At 38.5% G+C, this 20813-nt stretch overlaps 1 long non-coding RNA gene across 2 annotated transcripts; it reads right to left on the bottom strand.

The window, feature by feature from the left end:
- Window positions 1–10638: 10638 nt before the first annotated feature.
- LOC107310347 (uncharacterized) lies at window positions 10639–20763 on the bottom strand. 2 transcript variants are annotated; one of them, XR_014943694.1, is made up of 4 exons: window positions 20435–20763; window positions 14998–15106; window positions 12800–12835; window positions 10639–10765 (listed from the first exon to the last, which is right to left on the bottom strand). It is a non-coding gene; the product is annotated as an uncharacterized LOC107310347 (long non-coding RNA). The 2 variants fall into 2 exon arrangements; XR_001553565.3 differs by lacking the exon at window positions 12800–12835.
- Between the last annotated feature and the right edge of the window lie 50 nt (window positions 20764–20813).

The raw sequence follows: 20813 nt of genomic DNA, 5'->3' as shown, positions 1-20813 counted from the left end.
CTGCCAAGCCACATAGACATTAGCAAAAGGTATTTCAACCTTACTTACACAGCTATAGAGGAGAATGTTTAACACAGAGACACAAAAGCTTTTTTATTACATTTCTTAGGGGTAGAAAGACAAAGAATTTACTGAACCCTCACCCAGCTGTAGGTACAAAGGCTGACACAGTATACCTTGCTCCAAAAACACGACTACAGCACTTTCAGATGACAGTTAATGGTTTTGGAGGATTTCACAAGTGCAAGAAGTGAAACATAGTGTACAAATGAGCCTGTACCCAGTTACTCAGCTGCTTTAGGCGCATGCTGGTCAAAATGCTAGCAGAGAAATCTGTTCTGTGTATTTGGGGACAACTGCTGCTTAAAAGAAAAAGAAACAGTGGCCCCAGATAGATCTCTGCAAATTGGTCACAGCCCACGGATAAAGCTGGGAAAGGTTATAGGACAGGAAGATTTACCTCAGCATTTTACACAAGTGCTTTTGCTCTTCGCTAGCTCCAATCCACCAAAGAACTACACTGTTCACTGTTTTTGTTTCCAGCCCGGATGACAGGAACATATTTGCAGTTTACAGCAGGTGCCCAGCCAAGTCAACAAAGTGCAAACTAGGCAGTAAAAAATAATATATAAAAAAGGTCACTTTGCCGGGGTATGCCGCTCCAGCAAGTTTCTGTGTCTTACAGGGGAATGTCGGAATCCGGTGACCGGAGAGATACTTTGCTCGCCACATTGTTAGTAACAGCGTTGTGTTATCTCCTGCTAATGCAAGCAAAGGTTTTTCACATGATATTCAGCTCTTGTCCGGGCAGTCATTACTACACCTGTTCCTTTGAAAAAGAAGAAAATTTTGCCTATTCATTCATAACCTCCAGGTGGACACTTTTGTGTTTGTGACAAAAAGTCATTCTTCCTGCCAGGCTTTTCCAAACCAGAGCCTCATTGTCCTGTGCCCTTGTTAAAGGATCTTATGGCACATGCCCCCCTGGCCTTTTGGCAGCAATAGAGCCTTGACTCCACACCTTCTCAGATGACCAAGACTTTCATATCTTCCTACCGAGATCAAGGAGGCAGAATTAAATATCCTGTAGTTAATTGCACACAAATTTATGGGAGAAGGAGAAAGACTTTCCTTTATAGAGAATATGTTCATCCCCGTTCTAGAAGTAAGACAAAAAGTGTTTGGTACCATGACAGGCACTGCAGTTACCTGCCATTTGGAGATGGATTTCGTAAGAAATGACACTTACGGAGTTACACTGTGTGCAGGCCTACCTTTCCAACTGCTGACCGCACTGCATAATTTTCAGACAATTCTGATAAACACCTGAGGTGTCCAACAAAGCAAGATTGGACAGGTTTCATAAACACACACACACGCACACACACATACATACAAACACATAGATACGTAAAACAAATACAAAGTTACATGAGAAAAAGGATCTATTAGGGCCTTTGCTAAAGGAAAAGTTCCAGGGTGAACTCACCTGCACTTGATATCAAAGAATATGCATAGCAAATATCATAAAAACTCTCAAATGAAGGAGAGGCTTAAAATGGACTTTGTGCCCTTCTTAAATATCAGATCCCACCCTGCGCATAAGCATCAAAAAGAAGCTTCATTAATTTCTCAAGGGATTACTTGTTTCTACCATAATAGTTTCCTTTAAGGTATTGTCCATCTACTGACAAAGTATATGGGGAAGCATTTCACTGGTGAGTAATTCCTAAATTACTCTGCTCTGGATTCTCATAGGTGAAGTAAGTAAGGTGTTGCTCAAAAATTGTGATTCAGTGATATACAGCGGAGATCCCTCTGTGCACTTAACTCTGCTTCAGAAAGCCTGTAAAAATTAATACATGAGAATGGAATGGCCTTAGTAGTCATACGTAAAAGACACAGCAGAGTAAACCTATGAAAAGAGAAGATGCAGACTGACTGGAAGGCAGATAAGGAACACTGGGCCTTTCCTCTTTAAAGTAGAAATGTCTGTATGGTATGGCAAGTGAAGGTGAGGTACAGGTAGTGAAAGTGGAGTATTTGTCTAAGAAATAAGGAAGTATGCAAGACACAAAATCCTAGTGCTTGTACAGAGCTTCAGTCAAATTCATATTTATTGGCTTTTCTGTGGACAGCATAGGACTTATGCAAATACATATACATAAGTACAACCATGAATGAATGGGATATGGGTTCAGACAGTATTGCTTTCCCAGCCATGTGCCCTCCCCACTACTTGTAGACACATTTCAGTTTGCTCTTGTTTCCTACAAGTGCCTCGGGTCATCTCATACCACTGAAAAATGCCTCCTCTACAGCCTATCTATTTGAGCCTATCTGAAGTTCATCTATTTTACTAAGCTTTACAGAATGCCCTGAAGGTCAACTGACTCAGACTTACTTGGAATGGAAATGAGGAAGAGATTTCAAGCCCTGGACCTTTGCTGAGGATGTGCTGGGTGCAGCACCTAGGTATTTAAATTGTGGCTCAAGTACCTAAGGTGGTCTCAGGGACTGATGGAAAACAGGAGAACAGGGACAGTTCATTTGCAATAAGCAGTTAATATCTGAGCCACTTTGAGGCATATTTTAATTTTTAATTATTATTTTTTTTTAATCCAGAATTTAAACTGCACTTATGCCTCCTGGAAACATTATAGAAGGAAGGAGAGAAAAAAATAATAGAGACATTCATATTTTTTTCATTAATTAACCATCTGGGACTGAACTCTGTAAAATTCTGATATAAAAATACACTTTTTAGCACTTAAAACTAGCACAGTTTCCTTTGAAGACAGAGGAACAGAGTTTGTTAAAAGCTATGGTATTTTTTTCCAATTATTTCATAGGTTCTAAATATGGGTCTTGACATCACATTTACAAAGGTACCCAGTTACAAAGCAAGTGGCCTGTGGGCAAAATCTCACCTTCCTCCATGCTAAGAGTTCTGATCACTTTTGATAATGTGGTTCTTAATGACTTCTGCTGTCAAAAGGTTAGCTTTCATTTCCAGGTTAAATCTGCATTCCCTGTACAAGTCCCTGTGTGACCCCACAGACCTCCCGAAGCTTGTATTTCAGTTCCAGTCACCCAAAGCCAACATCAGTACAGTCAATTGCTAAAAAGAGATATCCCCATTTCTACCAACTCCTAGGCATCCATTTAAATAGGGTAAATTGGATCATAGAATCATAGAAACACCAAGGTTGGAAAAGATCTCCAAGATCATATAGTCCAACTGTCCACCTACCGGCAGTATTTGCCCACTTGATCATGTCTCTCAGTGCAACATCTAAATATTTTTTTAACACCTTCAGGGACAGTGACTCAACCACCTCCCTGGGCAGCCTGTTCCAGTGTCTGACCACTCTTTCAGAGAATTAATTTTTCCTAATATCCAACCTGAACCTCTCCTGGCAGAACACGAGGCCATTCTCTCTAGTCCCATCAGTAGTTACATGGGAGAAGAGGCTGACCCCCCGCAAATGCTCCTGGAACAACCCCCATCTCTCTCTCTATTTGCTACTGAGATAATATAGCTAAATGTCTTATAGGCTTGATTTTAAGCATCTGAAGTTAACTCATGTGGATCCATCTTCAGTAAATCAGGTGAATTTTGAGTAAATTAGACTTTAAAAACCACAAAGCAATCCTGGGAAGTTTAGGCTCACACCAAAACACGCTTGTATTGGTGCATGTGTTGCTCTAAATGCTCCTGTCTTGCTATAAACTGAGGCTTTCTGAACAGTGACTGACCAGTGTTAGCCCAGAATAACAATTTTCCTATCATTGTCCTGGAATAGTTTTCCTCTTCAAATTGGAAGTCAAGTAGAAGCAATATTTGATGAAAATGTTGCACTTGTCCTTGTTGGATAACAATTTCAGCCTTTTCTTTGAGTCACTTGAGGATGCTCATACTAGAAACTTGGAAACTGGATGAAAGTTGACCTCATAAGGAGACACATTTTGTTTAGAGTCTGCATAGAACCCAGGGATACACAAGTGATGAAAATGGAAGTGAAGAAAGAACCAAAAGGAGAAAAAAAAGGAATACAGAGCCAAGGACTAACAAGAAGTGGTCGAGTAAGCATAGAGGATCATTTGGCATTGTGGTGACTGTAGGATCTCTGCCTTCTGGAGAAATCTCTTTTCAAAAGACTCAGACCTGAGGCCTGGAGGAGACCTGCATTTCAGTATTCTTCTGCCTTCAGTATTAGTAAATCTTGCCAGCCAAGGACTGCTTCCTCTACAGCACTGATTCCCAGAGATCAGAAACATACTCTCTCCAAGAGTTAATCCTTTGGTCCAGAGGTCAGGGAGATTCCCAGCCCTCTCGACGTACAGCAAATAGAGATGCACTCCCTGTCAGAAACAGGATTTCTAATTTTTTTATATGCTATGTTATAAACATAAGTTATGTAGCATGTACAAACTGATCTACAGATGAAAATTAATCTACAGAGCAAAAAAAACACACCCCAAAATGTTAGGAAATACTGGACCTTGAGTCATCATCTTGAAATCATCTGTTTTATTCACTAAACATCTTGGGTTTTTGCACCATATGATTCAGTGAATATATTAAAAATAATGACCTTTGCAGCTGAAGTCTCCAAAACACATCTGTCTTGAGTGCTGAATGAGGCAAGGGTCCAGCAGAAAAAAAGCAACATTTGAACATGTTCTGTAGGCTGCATCATTTTAAACTGCAGGCATATTTTAAAGCAAGAATAAAAAAATGCATTCTAAAGTGAAGGAAGGCTCTTAGCATTTTTCCCAAGGAAAACAGTGACTCAAATCTGGACACTGCTTTTTTTTTTTTTTTTTTTTTTTTCTTCCTGAATATTTATAAAGGGTCTGAGAATGGATTCCCTTTTGGTCTTTTCCAATTTATAGGTCTATTCTGAATTAAAAAAGAAAAACTACAGAGAAATAACAGCAAAGAGTAACAGGAAGATTTTTCTGCTTTATTCTCATATCTCTGTGTATATAAAAATGAGAATGTTCTCTCTAATTAAGCATTCACATGCCTTACTTCTTCAGCAGAAACAATGCACACTTCATGGGATTCTGCATTTGTTTCTGACACTGGCTAGTAATTTACTCATGAGAATCATCCCACTCTAGACACTGTGATTGTTCACATAAGCGTTGCTTAGCAAAAGGAGGGCAGAGTTGGACCCTCCTGGGGTCTGTCTCTGTGTAGTTATAGAATCAGTGGAACATGTGATGAATATATGGGAGTGGGAATGGAGAAAGCAAAATGAGTTTGTGACTTGAAAAAAAAAAAGAGCATGTTTGATTATCTTAGGTCTCCTGTGTACCTTCTCTCCATATCTGCAGAAGAGAGAATATTCTCTGGCAGCTATCATTTATTATTTATTTTTTATGTTTTAATTATTTGTGGAAATCCTTGGCTTCTACTTGTTCAACCAGCACCTCTGACAGTAAAGTTTACACATTAAGATGTGGGGGGTGAAGCTCTGGTTCAGTGGAAGGAAGGAAGGAAGAAATATTGCTTTGTCTGCTGGTGATGTAATATTGACCATCTGCAATTTTTATACTTTAATCTACTCCTATATGATTTTCAAATGAAAATCTACACAGTTGATGACTGATTTCTTATCTGGCTATTTCCATTTCATTCTGAGCTGTTTTATTTGGGCTTTCATGCTACTGATATAACCTTTTTATGTTTAAATTTAAGGTTTGGGTTAGAACCAAAGTATTTGACTCTTTATCCAAACTGTGTTCATTCTTTTATAAAACTTCGTATCACCCATTCCTCCCATTCCCTTCTCATTCCTACATTACTCTGTTCCTTTGTCCCTGCTTGGTTGCCAGATAGCTCTTCCTAGCCCATTATCTGAATTGTCTTGGATACATCTACTTTTTCCACCTGGCAATTTTGCCTGGGTGGAGTTTAAAGATTTTGGACAATTGTCAGGGATTTCTGGACATCTGGTAATCCATTTGGAGCAGGATGTGAAACTTTATACATGACCCTGCCCACATGCAGATGATGCCTGCAGCATACGAAGAGGCGACTTCAAATATCCCAGCAGTGCTGGCCTGAAGAGTCATGTGCTACACAGGTGGTCTCAAGATGGATGGTAATTTCACTGTTTCAGAAAATCAGAGCCATAGCATGTGCATGAGTCTGCTGAATGTGCACTACTGCTGCTGATTTCATGTACAGATGCAGTGGTGCCTGCTGAACAGGAAGGGATGTTGTAGACAACCCAGTTTCTTCATTCAATTCAACTACTTTCTGGCTTCTCTATCCTCTATGTTGTTTTCACCCTCCCCTTTCATTTAGCAACAAAAATAAATTTTGGGTTAGCTGAACCCTCAGGATCTTCTGACACAGCTCTTTAGATCTGGAGGAATGTGTGGTGTTGAGTGATATTTGGGATAATTATCTCCCTTAGCTCCTTTCACAACTGGTTGATCTCATATGATAATCATTTTTTGTAACAATACCTAGTCCTTTGTTCCAAAATGGATTCAAGTGGTATTGAAAACAATTGAACATCAAACACCTGTAAGAAACTTAGTCTGTTGGCTTTGGTGCTATAGTCCCTCAGTCTCCATGAACTCCACAAGAGAGGTAAACTTTGAAGCTGGGGAAATAGAGGACACTAAATGAAACTCTTTCACAGGTGTCACCTAGAAAGATGAAGTCTCCATAATCCCACACAAATGCTATATATTGAACCACACTGTTACTGTTTCTTGTGCCTCCTCCATTCCAAAAACTTCCTCTGTGGGAATGCTCTTCAAGCTTGCATATCAAATCTCTGCTGATTGACACTTGCTGGTTTGTCTTTCTCAACTAACCCTAAAATCAGAGCTGCTTAAAAAAGCACAAGGAAAACTGTGTTTCCTTAGGACAGAACATGAGACAGGATTCTGGGAAAAAGACCTATGTATTTTTGTGTCACACATTTGATATCAGAAAACTCAAACCAAATGACTTTAATACATTTCATAGACTGCCAGGAAATGTTTTTAGATGCAGTACTGGTACATGGAAAATCAATAGTTATTATCATTTTAACTGAAAAATTAAAAAAGATTTGCCATAAAATACAAGTGCTTTGCAACATTTTGCATGTTCAGAGCATGCCCTCTGGGGAGCTATTAATATAGTTTGTCAAGTACATGAAACATTGTTTATGCAATCATAGAGATGTAGCCAAATATTTCTCTCTTTCCCTTTCCCTTAAGTGATGGCTGCAGGTAGCTGGAGATGATGGATCATTTTTAGGCCTCTGCAGAGAAGAATACATATTTGGAGAAGTAATCTAATTGGTTATGCAGAACATCTCCCAGCTGTGTCCCAATGCCTAGTGCAGGTTCTCAGGTTTCGAAAAGGTAATGCAATAAAAACTTGTTATCATGTAGTAATTGAGGTCCAAAGTTTACAGCAGTGTCATACACATGACACATTCAAATGCAAGAGGCCAGAGTGACCCCAGGAGCGTTAGAAGTTTATTAGTACTCTATGACCTGGTGGACTTGCTTGTTCAATGCATATTTAATTTGGAAAGGCTTAAGCAGAGATTTTAAATAACTTTTCATAGTTTATTTTTCCTTTAGTGCACGCATTAACTACTGCAACTTGCTGGATTTCACCTGACTCTTGTTTTCTGTGGAGCATGACAATTTTGTCCATGAACATTCATCTTTCTTTTTCATTTGAAATCCACGTGCTAAAACCAGGGCAGGTGCAACACCATAAGACCATTTTCATGCACGTCACTTCAACCAGGTTTCCCTATTTCCCATTAAAATTATAAAGCTCCAGATTCAGACATCTGACTGATGATCTATGGACTGATAACAATGCTCCTAAAGTGTGTTGCAGTAACAGTAATGGGAAGATAACATTGCTTCTCCATTATTAGTGCTGGGGACTGGGTCGGTTATCACTTACAGAAATGTGTGAAAAGGCAACAAAAGCATTTGAAAGAAACACAACCGAGACTTTATGTTAATGACACCAGCAAACTCTTGAAGAATTTTGGATTTACTCTGATACTATTGTGGTTTAACTGGGCAAAATGCCATGACCCCTGGGTACTTCAAAAAGCATACTGAAAAAACTCACGATGTGGTGACTTTTCAGTGATAAAACCAGGGATAGTAGCTTGATGCCTTCTGGTGCCCTGAGGTAAAACTGAACAGTAATATAGGAGAGATTTTTTAAACCTTTCTGAACCAAACTTCAAACGTGGCTCACTATTTTTTTCACGTACTACAGTTAGTTCTGCAGATCTGTAGTGAGTAATAGATTTATGACAAACAAGTAAAATCCGGCTCTAATTAGTTCTGCTAGAGATGTTGCAGAGTGGAGATTTCTCTTTCTGACTCTTCCACAGAAATAGTTTATGGTTTATTTTTTGAATAATTTAATTGAGACAGAATCTGATTACAGTTATAAAGATTTGAATCAGTAATTATCCATGGATTTTCAAGAGTTACTTTTGAGTTATTATATCATGGAGTTAAAAAATCAGATGCATGCATTAACTTAACCCAGTATTGTGTTCTACTATGAAGGAAAGAAGGAAGTTGCTAAATTTCTTTAAGTCTTTGTTTAGTGAATTGAATGCAATAAGAATACATGCCACTCCTCCCATGAAGATGGTATTTTGGTTGGTATAAAAATTGGTGCTTTTATCAAAAATTATATAGGATCATGTATCTAACTAGCAAAATGGGAATCGCCAAAGCAGATACCCATTTCCAAATGTTAGTAATGTCTGTGCTATAAAATTGTGCTCAATAGTGCCTATAAGTAGAGTATCTCTGCTGTTCACTTCATATGCTTTACTTTTTTTTTGCATTTATGCCCACATGTGGTCTTTTAAGCCTCATATTTTTCAACAAGTTCTATCCAGATTGGTAGTATGAACTGCAGAAAGCACAAGGCTCAAGATGCTTAAAACAAGAGAACTAGTAGAAAAATGCCTATAAATGGTAAAAGTGCAGGGAACTTGCAAGGAACTCAGCCTGCATTTGAAACTTGGACAAGAAGCCAAGGCTAGGAGCTCTAAGAATCTAGCTATGTGGTACATTTGAATAAAATAAATCTTACAGAACTTTAAGAATAGGCTGCTTTTCAGACTTTAAAAACCTTGTCACTTTTCTGTTTTTCTTTATCCATTGGGATCCAACTATGTCGGTACATTCTAAATCTTCTGAAATATCTTTTTACTCTTCTTATACTTCCTTTAGAAGGAAGATACCACTGGGATATTTGTATCCCTTCTGCTGAAAGTATCAGAGCAGATGGTTAATATCTGCTACTTTGATAACAGATATGTGATGCCTGAATCTTCAAAATCAAGGAATTCAAGTATTTTGTTGCTAGCAGTCTGCTGTGCTCTGAAACCAGTGCCCAAAACCATCTGAAAGACTCCCCATCATCAGGATGTGCTGGAGATTGTCTAGAGATTCAGTTCTGAGTAAGGAAGGGGGAAACAAAGCAAAGCAAGCACAAAGGGGAGAGAGCTTTCAAGGTATCAGGACTACAACACTACAAATGCAAGGTGAGGGGAAGAAGATATCCAGCCCTGAATCCCACTTTCATCTCTATTCTCCCTCTCTCCCTTCCTCCCTCTGTTTTGCATCTCATGGACAACAACAGAGAGTGGAAAGGCCATCTCCCTTTCAAAGAATGGGGACAAGATGAAACAGAATCTGCGTTGGATAGATTTTGTTTCTGTCCCAATTAACTTAAGCAGCATGTTCAGCTGGAATTAGCTTAGCCTTCTGCTTAGCACAAGGTCTGTCTGCTGCTGCAAAAAAAGGACTGTGGTTAGAGACAGAAGGTAGAGAAAAAGAATCAGTGAAGACAAGAAAGGGAGATAGAACAGAATCTAAAGCACAAGGAGAGAATTTCTTCTCTGAGAGGCCAGTATGAGGAATTACTATCATGATGTGGTCTGCCTTCATTCATAATTGGCAGCTTGTTTGACAGTAAGCATTGTTTATTTTCCAGATAGTCAGAAACACAATCATCTACATTAGGTAAAGGATGATATACAGACAAATACAAGGCAAGTGCTAAGACTGTTGGTTCAACACTGTGTCAGTTTCTTAACACTTAGGCCCTACAATCATTCTATCAATTAATAAGACAAGGTAGGTTGCAAGAGAGCAGGTAATGATGTGACAGTTGAGATCAGCACAAGCCAAAATGTCTGTTAACCAATTTGAACTGGACGCTATATATATATACACATATATACATACATAAATATATACACACATACACACACACACACACACACACACACATATATATATATTTGTGATATTTTAGTAAAGTTTAGCATATGCTGTGTATGTACAGAAACTGTTGCTACCTAAGTCTTTGTACATGCTGTTGTTGCCAGAAAACAAGCAGGTCTGTGGGAGGCTGGTTTCTCAAAGGCATGTTTTATATTCTTACTTTGAACCAACATTTCTAGAACTATAGCTTCTAGAGCCTTCCCTTATACATGGAGGAGTTAAGTGACATTATTAGTTGTGTGATATGTGTTGATGTACTGAGACTTTTTTTGTAGAAAACATTTGTATCATAACAGATTGTCTATTCAGGAATTACTATCCAAAGTAGTGAGATAGTGTAGGAAAACCTGTTTTATTTAGTTCTCTCCTGTTCCTCCTGTTCCAATAAGCTACCCAGAATCTTCACCCTAGCACTGTCTTCAGTCCGAGCTGAGCATGCCAAAGTTCACAGTGAAAGGATCTTAAAAAGGAAAACAAACAAATAAACAAAAAAACTTCACAAAAATAGCTTTGAATAGTTATTGATGCCTTATTTGATTTCTTTTCCTTAGCAAGGCATGAAGAGCACAGTTAGCAGTTTTTCTACAACAGACAGGCCTTTGAGATCAGCCTGCTGTTTTGTAATACGGGACTCTATCCAGCACAAAGAAAATGAGGAGTATGTTTCTGTTTGCTTGTTTGTTTGCATGCAATTGCTAGTGTCTTTTAATAGACTTAATTCTATTATATGTTCACAGCTCTGGCTCTAGACCTAATTACTACTTCTGGAAAACTACTACCATGCACACTGCTCATCATGCTGTTCAGCCCCCATTTATTCCTTCTTTGTTTAAAATTTCTGAATATTTTAGTTTCTGTCCAATTCAGACCACAATTAAATAGAAGTAATCCCTTCTTCTGCCCTTAATTTCATACACAAATAAGACCAGCTCCCTAAACTGAAATTTCCTGTGAACAAGGTACTCTATTTGTTGGCCAGATCTTCAATTGTTCTCTGAAGTGCTACTTTGTTTTGTGCATCAAATGTTTCACTACACAAGCTATTGGATTTAGCTGAGATAAAGAGAATAAAATGATTGCCTGTGCCATGTTATAACAAAAATTTGCAGACAGCAAAATTTGTCTGGGGAAGAACTGCTTTAGAATATTTTGTTGTTGTTGTTTTTATTGTTGTTGTTGTTGTTGCTTACAAATGCCTCCCAAAGGCTAGCACTGATTTGGAAAGTAACTTATTTCAACCTCTGAAATTAAATGGTAAACTTTTACATGAGTTAGGTAATTATTTTAGCCTCTGTAAAAAGGCAGACTTGAAAGGTGGAGTAGGAAAAGAAGGATCAGTAAAAATCCCTGAGTTTGGAGAAGGAGAAAGGAATAGTTTGTTCACTGGAAATGCTGTTTCAGTGATGCCAGAATTATTCACTACCTTGGCAAACAATTGCTGTTGAAAAAGTTCAGATCTGCTGATGATTTTTTCACATTTTTTTTTTTTTCTCAGCATTTTCAAATTGTTATGAGGGAAGACAAGTCCATAAAAGCCTAAAAATATTTTGACGCATTTTGCAGAATAGCTGCCTTCTTGGTATCCTTGGTGGAGGCTTACTTCTGATGTCCATACACTCTAATGGGGCCTTAGATCCTCAAGGATTGATAGATGAAAGAAAATCTAACCTTATTCTCCAGTGAAATCCACATTTATTCTACATCTTCACAGCCTCAAGTCAGTAATGAACATGCTAATTTCTTTCTCCAGGCCATTACTTAAAATACTGGCAGTGCAGATTAGAATATAGTCCAACACTTATTTAAAAAGAAAGGAAATATGCTACGTGTATCTCTTCCCTTCCCCTCCCTTCCCCTCCCCTCTCCCTCCCTTCTCCTCCCTTCCCCTCCCCTCTCCCTACCTTTCCCCTCTCTCCTCTCCTCTCCTCTCCTCTCCTCTCCTCTCCTCTCCTCTCCTCTCCTCTCCTCTCCTCTCCTCTCCTCTCCTCTCCTCTCCTCTCCTCTCCTCTCCTCTCCTCTCCTCTCCTCTCCTCTCCTCTCCTCTCCTCTCCTCTCCTCTCCTCTCCTCTCCTCTCCTCTCCTCTCCTCTCCTCTCCTCTCCTCTCCTCTCCTCTCCTCTCCTCTCCTCTCCTCTCCTCTCCTCTCCTCTCCTCTTCTCTTTTGATGTCAAGTTAAATATTTCTGTCAGAATATACTTTTTTTTTTTTTTTTCCTGGTTACTTTTTTTATACTGATGCATATATAGACATGGGAGGCCAATGTGAAACATGAGTGTTTATGCCAGAGTGCCTAAATCCATATAATTATTAGAGAAAACCAACCAATCAAAACAAAGAAACCAAACAACAACAACAACAAAAACCTCACTAGATTTACTTGCATAACCTGTCTATATATTTGTCAATAAAATTTTTCAGAGTAGTGTGGACAAGACCTTAATTTGTATGCTAGCAAAGTCTGTCTAAGAAGTGATATTCTATTGCCCTGCACTCACCTCGGAGTTCATTTTCAGGAACTCTATTTACCATTCCTGTGCCAGACACACATGAAAGAACAGACACAGTCAATGATGCTTTCAGTCTATTCCACCCTAACATCAAACATCTCTGTCACAGTGACACTAGAAACATAGTCGAGTACTCATTAAAAAATAGAAAATCAACTCAACATTGTGTTAGTCCAATACAGATTACAGAGCCTTTGGTTGTTAAGTTTCTTGTAAATGCTAATCAACCCGAGCCTTTTTAATTCTTCATCCTGGATGTTCTGTAACCATGTGTATATAGCCGCTGTGCTTTGGGCTGAAGTACGAGCAGCAACCTTTTTATGGGTCTGTTTTAACAACATTATGAGATTCATCAAACTAAGTAACTCTGCTAATCCTGTAAGAGTCTCTTCTTGCCCAATGAATGATTTATAACAAAAGAGTAGTCTTCTTTATTAAAAGGTTCTCATGCTCTAGAGGCTCTCGTGCTCAAACAGATAAGAGCCGCCACTGCTGTGGCAGAAGAAATATGCTTTTCATGGGGACAAAAGGAACTAAGGAAAGTGCATCAGTCACTGCCTTTCCATGATTTTATTTTCTCTTCTCTAGGGATTAGTTTGCACAAAACTATGTTCACAGTTCTACCAGTGAAACTGCTGAATTGGAGAAACACATAATTGCTTTGCTGTGTAACTCAGCCCATTGTTAATTTATATCTTTGGTTTAATATTTGCCATTCATTTCTTGCATTTCCTGATTATTGAAACATTTCAATTCCAGCCTGAGTTTTATCCATCTCAGTATTTTCAAGTATTTTAAGGAATGAAAACTCAGATACTTCTGATTGCACACTGAATGGGACACATGTTGCAGAATTCTAATTGAGGGTGCAAAGAAGCATTTTTTCCTCTGGGGAAACACAACGATGTTAAATAATTGTATGCAGAAATGATCAGTGTGTGAAACTCACGGGCAAAAATTCTGGAGAAGCATTCAGTTTATGAAGCTAGTATAGAGGCAATTTAGGGCTTCACATCTATTCATTTTTACATCATTCAAGACATATATTTTCTCACAAAAATCTGAATGGAAATTTTCCTCAGTTTGTTCTTATGAAAGAAGACCCCTAAACTGTTTGTGAAAAAGTCTATCAGATGCTATCAGTTGCTATCAGTTGTTAACAGTCTATCAGTTGCTGAGCTCACTCACTTTCTATGCCGCAACACAGCTAACTGCAACCAGCTGCTAAATATGTTCTGAATCCAGCAAAGTACTTTGGAACAGACTAAGCTTTGTCAGGGTGAGTATTCATATTGGAGTTACTTGGACTTTCCATATACCTGTTGTGAAGTTGAAATGGCTTGGTTTATTTAGAGATACGCCTTCCTTCTTACCCATACATAGATCTTTCAGATACATCCCTAAACAAACCAGTGGCACTTTTTAAGTCGTTAGCTCCCACACATATAAAAACAAGTTAATGGAAAAGTAAAAAATACCTTTAAATCTAACAGCAAAATTAACAAATGATGTGCTTGTCTGTGCAGTTGTCTAGGAAAAAATATATATTTGTGAAGCCATTTATTTATGATCTTTTAAGTATGTAATCATAATACAGTCTCTTGGAATAGATTCTTTATGATGATGGATGGGTTCATCAGCAGTCTTCCATGGTACATGGATTTGTGTTGGTCATTATTGTATAACAAAATCTATATAGTAAGTAATAATTTCAATACAGCACAGTAGGTACAGTTCCAAAGTGCTTCCCACATGTGATTGCAAAAGTTGTCATGTTGCAGGAAGACCATTCTGACAGTTATCAGGTGCTTTCTTTGGGAAACATGTAGGTCTGTGCATCCCTAAATGGAGGCTGTATTAGAGTGCTTAGGAAATATTCACCCTGCTGTTCCCTCTGCACTTCTTGTTAGGCATAGAACTGTCACAGCATAATTGGGGAAAATTCCAGTTTTAACAATGCCTGTTCTCTTTTAGCTAATAACCATGACGATTGACAAGAGAGCTCTCTGCTTCCTTGCAGAGCAAGGTCCGCCTTCCCCACTCCGTGCTCAGAACTGATTATGGGACCAGGATGGGAGCTGGGAAAGAAGAGGGCCTGCTCATCTTCATTCTAACTCAGTTATTTTCCCCTCTGTTGAGACTGCTATAAGAGTGTTTTATTCATTTCTCATTACAGTCTATCATACCTGTCAAGTGGCTGTCACAGAAATCCAAGAGACATTTTCTACTGGCATCTTCTCTCTCCAGAGACTCGGGCTTGAGGGCAGGAAGAAACAGGCCTGGAAAGCAGAGTGCCTAGAAGGATTTAAAGACGAATTAAGGAGTGAGGAGTGAGGATGGGAGAAGACTTTCCTAGGAAGAAAATGGCAACTTGAAAAATGGAGGGGCAATGCACAAGTCAGCTTATGAAACAAAAGAACAATGAACATCCAGTAGTGGGCCTTCATGTGTTATTTATCTTTGGTTTCTCTCCTATTCCTTCAATACTGCAGAATCTTTGAAATAAATGAATCCAACCTCTGTCTCATAAATATCATGATATAGAGAGTTAAGAAAGACATAAGTACGTGAATAAGACAAGAAGTACAGGTCAACAAATAAATATAAATATAAATAAAGGTGAAATCTTTCAGACCACAACTGTTTTGGAAAAACCTGCCCAGTACTCATCATTAAACCTTTGGGTGCACTGTACTGGATGCACACAGAAGGTTTTATGTATTTTACTTACCCTCTAGACACTTTGATAAAAGTGGGAGTTCATACGGCACACAAATGTAATTCCAAAATGGGCATCTCTTGAACAGCACATTTTCTCTGTGACTGACAGTACAATTGGGAGCCATTTGCTGCACAAAAGGAAAGTGTGAGGAGTTCTTTTTCTGGCTAAGCTCACAGCATCATTATTATGTGCAGCAGTGTTTATACGCAAGACCCAAAGTGCCAAAGTGCACAGAAACACACTTGAAGTGCTGCTCCTCAGAATCTGCAGTAATCATATTCTGTGAAAGTCAGAGATTAAGGGAGTCATCTGAACAATCAGCAGTGCATCTGTCTCACATATTATATACAGTCTGAAGTATCCCTCTTTTTTTTTCTTCTTTTTTCTTTCTGTAAAACTAACATCAGTGTTTACCTATAAACAGACACAGAAGTCATTGCTGGCTATACTCTGCTTTGTATACAATGCTATTATGTAAAGAGCTCAAGCAGCACGTCTGCCTGCCTAGATGTGTGTGTTCTTCTACTCCAGCTGCCAACAACCTAAATTATTCAGCAGCTCCTGATCATGCCAAGTTTTTAGTCAACAATGGAGACACTGCCAAAGAGCTAATAATGTTTAAAAAAAAAAAAAAAGCAATGTTTGTGACAATTAACAGAGCCTGCAGTCTGCAAAGAGAGTTGGACTCATTTGTAAAGGAAAATTTAAATGATATGCTTCATTATAAATGGTCCCATGCAACACATTGCTAATCAACCAGAGCAGCTTCTTTTTTTCTCCTCCCTTCCTATCAGATAAACCAAACAGCAACATGAGCCAAAGATCTTGGCCAGTGCTTGCTACAGCTATAAATGTGGTATGGTTATCTGTCAGTATCATAATCGGCTCAGATCAAACTGAATAATTAGCACTAAAGTGGATGAATAGAGCCCCAGCCTCTTATCTTGTCTATTAATAACAAGTATAACTTCACAGCCAAATCAAGAGGTATGTTATTGTACCCCTGAGAGCCTGTTTGGGTAAAACCCCATGTGACCTCCCCATCATCAGCAGTGCAGATGGGACAGTGTGTGCCTGCAATGACGAGCTGACAGCTGACAGCCCCCCCAGTTCTACAGTCCAAAGTGGGAGTGGGAGAGGAGATAAACAAACCAAGCACAAACATGAGAGCCTTTATACAGATTCCTTCCTCCTTCTGTTGTCCTCACTCACACTACCTCAATTAATAATTATACTTGCTTTTTTTTAATTTTTTATTTTATTTTATTTTTTTTGTATGACATAGCTCTGCAAACGAGCAGCTAAGAATAAACAGAGATTTCCACCCAAATTCACTATGAAATTTAGGTCTTGTTTTATAGCAGTACCGTGATGACTGCAAATTGCTGAAACCTTGGGTATAACATTCAGATGTGCTCCTCTCATTTAAACTCTGGTGCACACCTAATCATTATTGTGCACTGTCCAATGCAACAATCATCATTATATTTTGAACTGCATTACAATATTACCCTTGCTTTCTGATCTCTAAGGGATTTAAGTGACATTTACCAAATTGCTGTCAGTTTAATTTTTCTTATTTTAATAATTAGAGAAGTTAACACAAAGCAAAGTTTTCAAGCTCTTCAAAACATTTAAGTGCTTTTTCTCACTGTTTAGGAAAGGCATAGTGCAGCCCAACTTTACAAGTCCCACGCTCATCAGTTTTATTGATAAATACACACTAAAATTCACTGTACGCTCAGTCTGATTATTTAGCTCACAGCAAGGACAGATGCTGAGTTTTCAGAATCAGGCCCTAGGAGCTATGTAGTTCATTAGAGGCAGCTGCATGCTTGTTTTTAGCTTATATATGTTCATAGAATCATAGAATCATAAAATCACCAAGTTTGGAAAAGACATCTAAGTTCATCCCTGTTTTTTGTATCTGAGCCTAAACCACGTAATTTCTGACTGGATTGGATTTTGTGCTTTACGTAGTTTCAGGCTACCTCTACAAGTTGTTATGACAAGAAACTTGGGGTGCATCATTACCAGAAGTAGCCGAGATAGGATGGTGGAGAAGGAAAGGGGACACCTCCTCCCTGTGGAAGATCTGGTGATGGATCTGCTCTCTGGTGAGGAAGGGAAGATTTTTTCCCTTTTATCAGAAACAGACAAGGGCTGCCTATTGGAATGTGGAACAGAGCAGAAGCAGGAGTGAGGGAAGCATGTATTCACAAGAAATTATTAGCATTAGGTCTGCTGCAGTGTATAATGTGATTAAATGTAGTTTAGGGCTTTATTTTTTTATTTTTTTCTTTTTAGTTAGATATTAAACACTCAGTAACTCAATTTTTACTTATAATTTTGTATCTCAAAAAATAGGGGATGCTGACATCTGCATTTAGTGATGGCAAACAGACAATGCAGTGCATACAAATTTGTGCATTTAACTATGGGGCACCAAAGAAGCCAGTCATAGTGGATTCAGAGGAGTAATTCCTGATGGAAACACTTCTAGGCTGCAGTAAGGCCATGTCTGGGGAAGTATTTGAATATATGCAGTGCAAATGGCCATAAGAATTACTAAATGGAAGTCCTTAATGCAAGTCCTTGACAAACAGCTGATGTCCAGTTTTGTCCTGATTCATCAGCAAAAAAGTCAATGGAAAACTTCCACCGACATCAGAGGAGGACAGATCAAGTCAGGTTTTTAACAGAGGAAAATACTGCTATGTATTTTTTTTTTTTTAATCAAAATGGCTTTACTGCAAAATTCCATTTCTTCTTGGCCGTGTGGGACAGGGAGTAATACAAGTGTTCCTTAACCCCCTGGAAGTGCTCAAGGCCAAGGTGGATGGGGCCCTGAGCAGCCTAATCTAGTGAGTGGCAATCCTGTTCAAGGCCAGCGGTTGGGGATGTGATTCTATGTGTTCTGTGATTCTATGATTTTATGATTCTATGACTATCACTTTTAGTTAGAATTTCATAAGAATGGATTGCTAGAAAGGGATCAAGGATACCCTTAATTTCAAAATGAAAATTTGACATAATTTTCATATGTGCTGTCTGTCACTAACAGAGATGGCTTGCAGTACATACTGGGAAAAGCTGAGAGGATGGACCAAGGTGTGAAAGCAGGACTTGAGCTCTAAATCACAGCACTTCACCTCTCATACTGACAGCAGGATTAATCTGAAATGATCCTTCTCTTAGTATTTTTGTTCTGTGCACCACCTTCTTTTGTGCCTTTATAATCCCAGATGAAATGCTTTGTAAAGGAAATCAAATCAGCATTTACATGTGCACCTTCCAGCTTTGTTCAAATCACATTCATTGTATTCAGAATGAGAAAAAGTGTGCAATTTCACTGAATTCAGTCAATCAGCTCTCTGCAGACCAGAGCCTTGAATGGGCCTGGCTGATGACCTGAGCCTTGTGCCAATAAAACTCTTCACCTCCTGTCAGACCCAAGATGACAAGCTGAGATTCACCACTTCGTGTCTTTTTTCTCCTTATTGTTCAATTGCTTCTTCGGAAACATCCATCTGGCATTATTGTGCTGGCTTAGCAAAATTTGGGACAAATAAAAAAAGGAAGATAATTTCTTCAAATTCTAAAGTAGCTGTTAAGCTACATCTGCCCATTCAGTTCAACCACTGGCAAAGATCGACTCTGCCAGACATGCAGCTGTACTTGCAGCCGTGATTCAAGTCTGGAAACTCATTCCCAGACTCACTAAAAAACCTGCTGGAGAGACATGCAACGAGTAATATTTTCTGTTTTGTGTATGGATGGATTTAATAAAGGCAGAAATTTGGCAAAAGAACCTGCTATGCATTTCCAGCATCCTATCCCTGTAGACTAAGTACTGAAATATGTGTATGTATTCAGAGACCCACACATTTATCAATACTGAGATACATACACGGCCATATATGCACATTCAGCCCCTACTAACCAACCGGACACTTCCTATCACCAATTCTTTGTTAAAACACAAAAGAAGGGAAAATGATCAATTTTTTATTGTATATTACCTACATGTGCAGACATGAGTTTGGTAATCGTGCTTTTGTTGCACACAGACTGTAAAATATTTATAGAGACAATGTGATTTGGGTCAAGGCATTAAATAAAGTGAAAGTTGCTTTATTCAATATGTGATGAACAGTATCCATATTAAAAGCCAGTGGGAAAAGTGTTCAAATGAAAAAATATGCTTAAAACAAATTCATCTGTTCAATGTTCATAAATGTTTTAAGAAATGCAGACAAACAAGTCTTGAAATCCATATTTACTGTACACAACTCAAAAACTAATAGCATTTATTTAATCCACTGGGAGAAGTGACTAAAAATTTAGTGTTTAATGATCAACAAAAAATACTTGTCCTCGGAAATTACCACAGTATTTATTGTCAGGAAAGTTACAATAGAGTTACAGCTCTTCTCTTGATAAATTAATAAAGCTGTTAGGTCAACATTGATCTCGAAAGAAAATACTTCCTCCAAGACTGAAAACATTTTTCAAGCTTCAGTTCTAAGGCATTTTTGCATTAAAATATGTAGAGAATGCAAAGTGAATTTGCTTGGCTGTTAGACTTCTGTTTCATAAATAATAAATATCATAATAAAATATGGGATCAGAAAGACCTGATCCCATAAAAAGTTAAGCACAGGCTTAGGCAAGTATGAGGTCACACTGGCTCCTCAATGTGAGTGCTTGTAAATGAAAATACATTAACTGATGTACATAAAGATATCAATAGCAAAGATATTAACCACTGCTAACTTGCAGACACCTAGCCCACAAGAAATAGATGTAAAATATATTATATGTGAACACAAATTCATAGGCACAGACTGCAACTATTGTTTAGGTTAGACAGAAAATAGAGCATCATCTGGCTTTCTTACCCTGTAGTTGTCGGAGAGGATCTGCCTTTAATACCTCAACTGCTCCAAGGCTTCCCACCTACTGTTTCTGTCTTTTATCACATAAACCTCATCATTCCTTTTTTTTTACTCTGCCTTCTGACTTTGTTAGCTTCTCTTTCCAAAGCTCAATGTCACTGTGTTTCATAGTACTGGTACATGCAACTCTAAGGCCCTGCTAACTCTTTTTTCATTTCCCTTTTCAAAATCAAACACCATAGTGCTTAAAATAGCAGATGGGTAATTACAGCTCAGAAATGAGTTAGAAAGGCTAGAAGGTGTTCTGAAGGTTCAGTCTGTCCATTGGGCCACTGTAGTGATGCCTACGCTCACTATGTGTGATGTCATAGATATGTAGATG

The sequence above is a fragment of the Coturnix japonica genome, chromosome 2 (genome assembly GCF_054131305.1).
Source record: "Coturnix japonica strain WE chromosome 2, WE-NBRP24, whole genome shotgun sequence".
Classification (NCBI taxonomy): domain Eukaryota; kingdom Metazoa; phylum Chordata; class Aves; order Galliformes; family Phasianidae; genus Coturnix; species Coturnix japonica.
The sequence above is the reverse complement of the archived record's forward strand: the minus strand, read 5'-3'. Positions and strand labels throughout refer to the sequence as shown.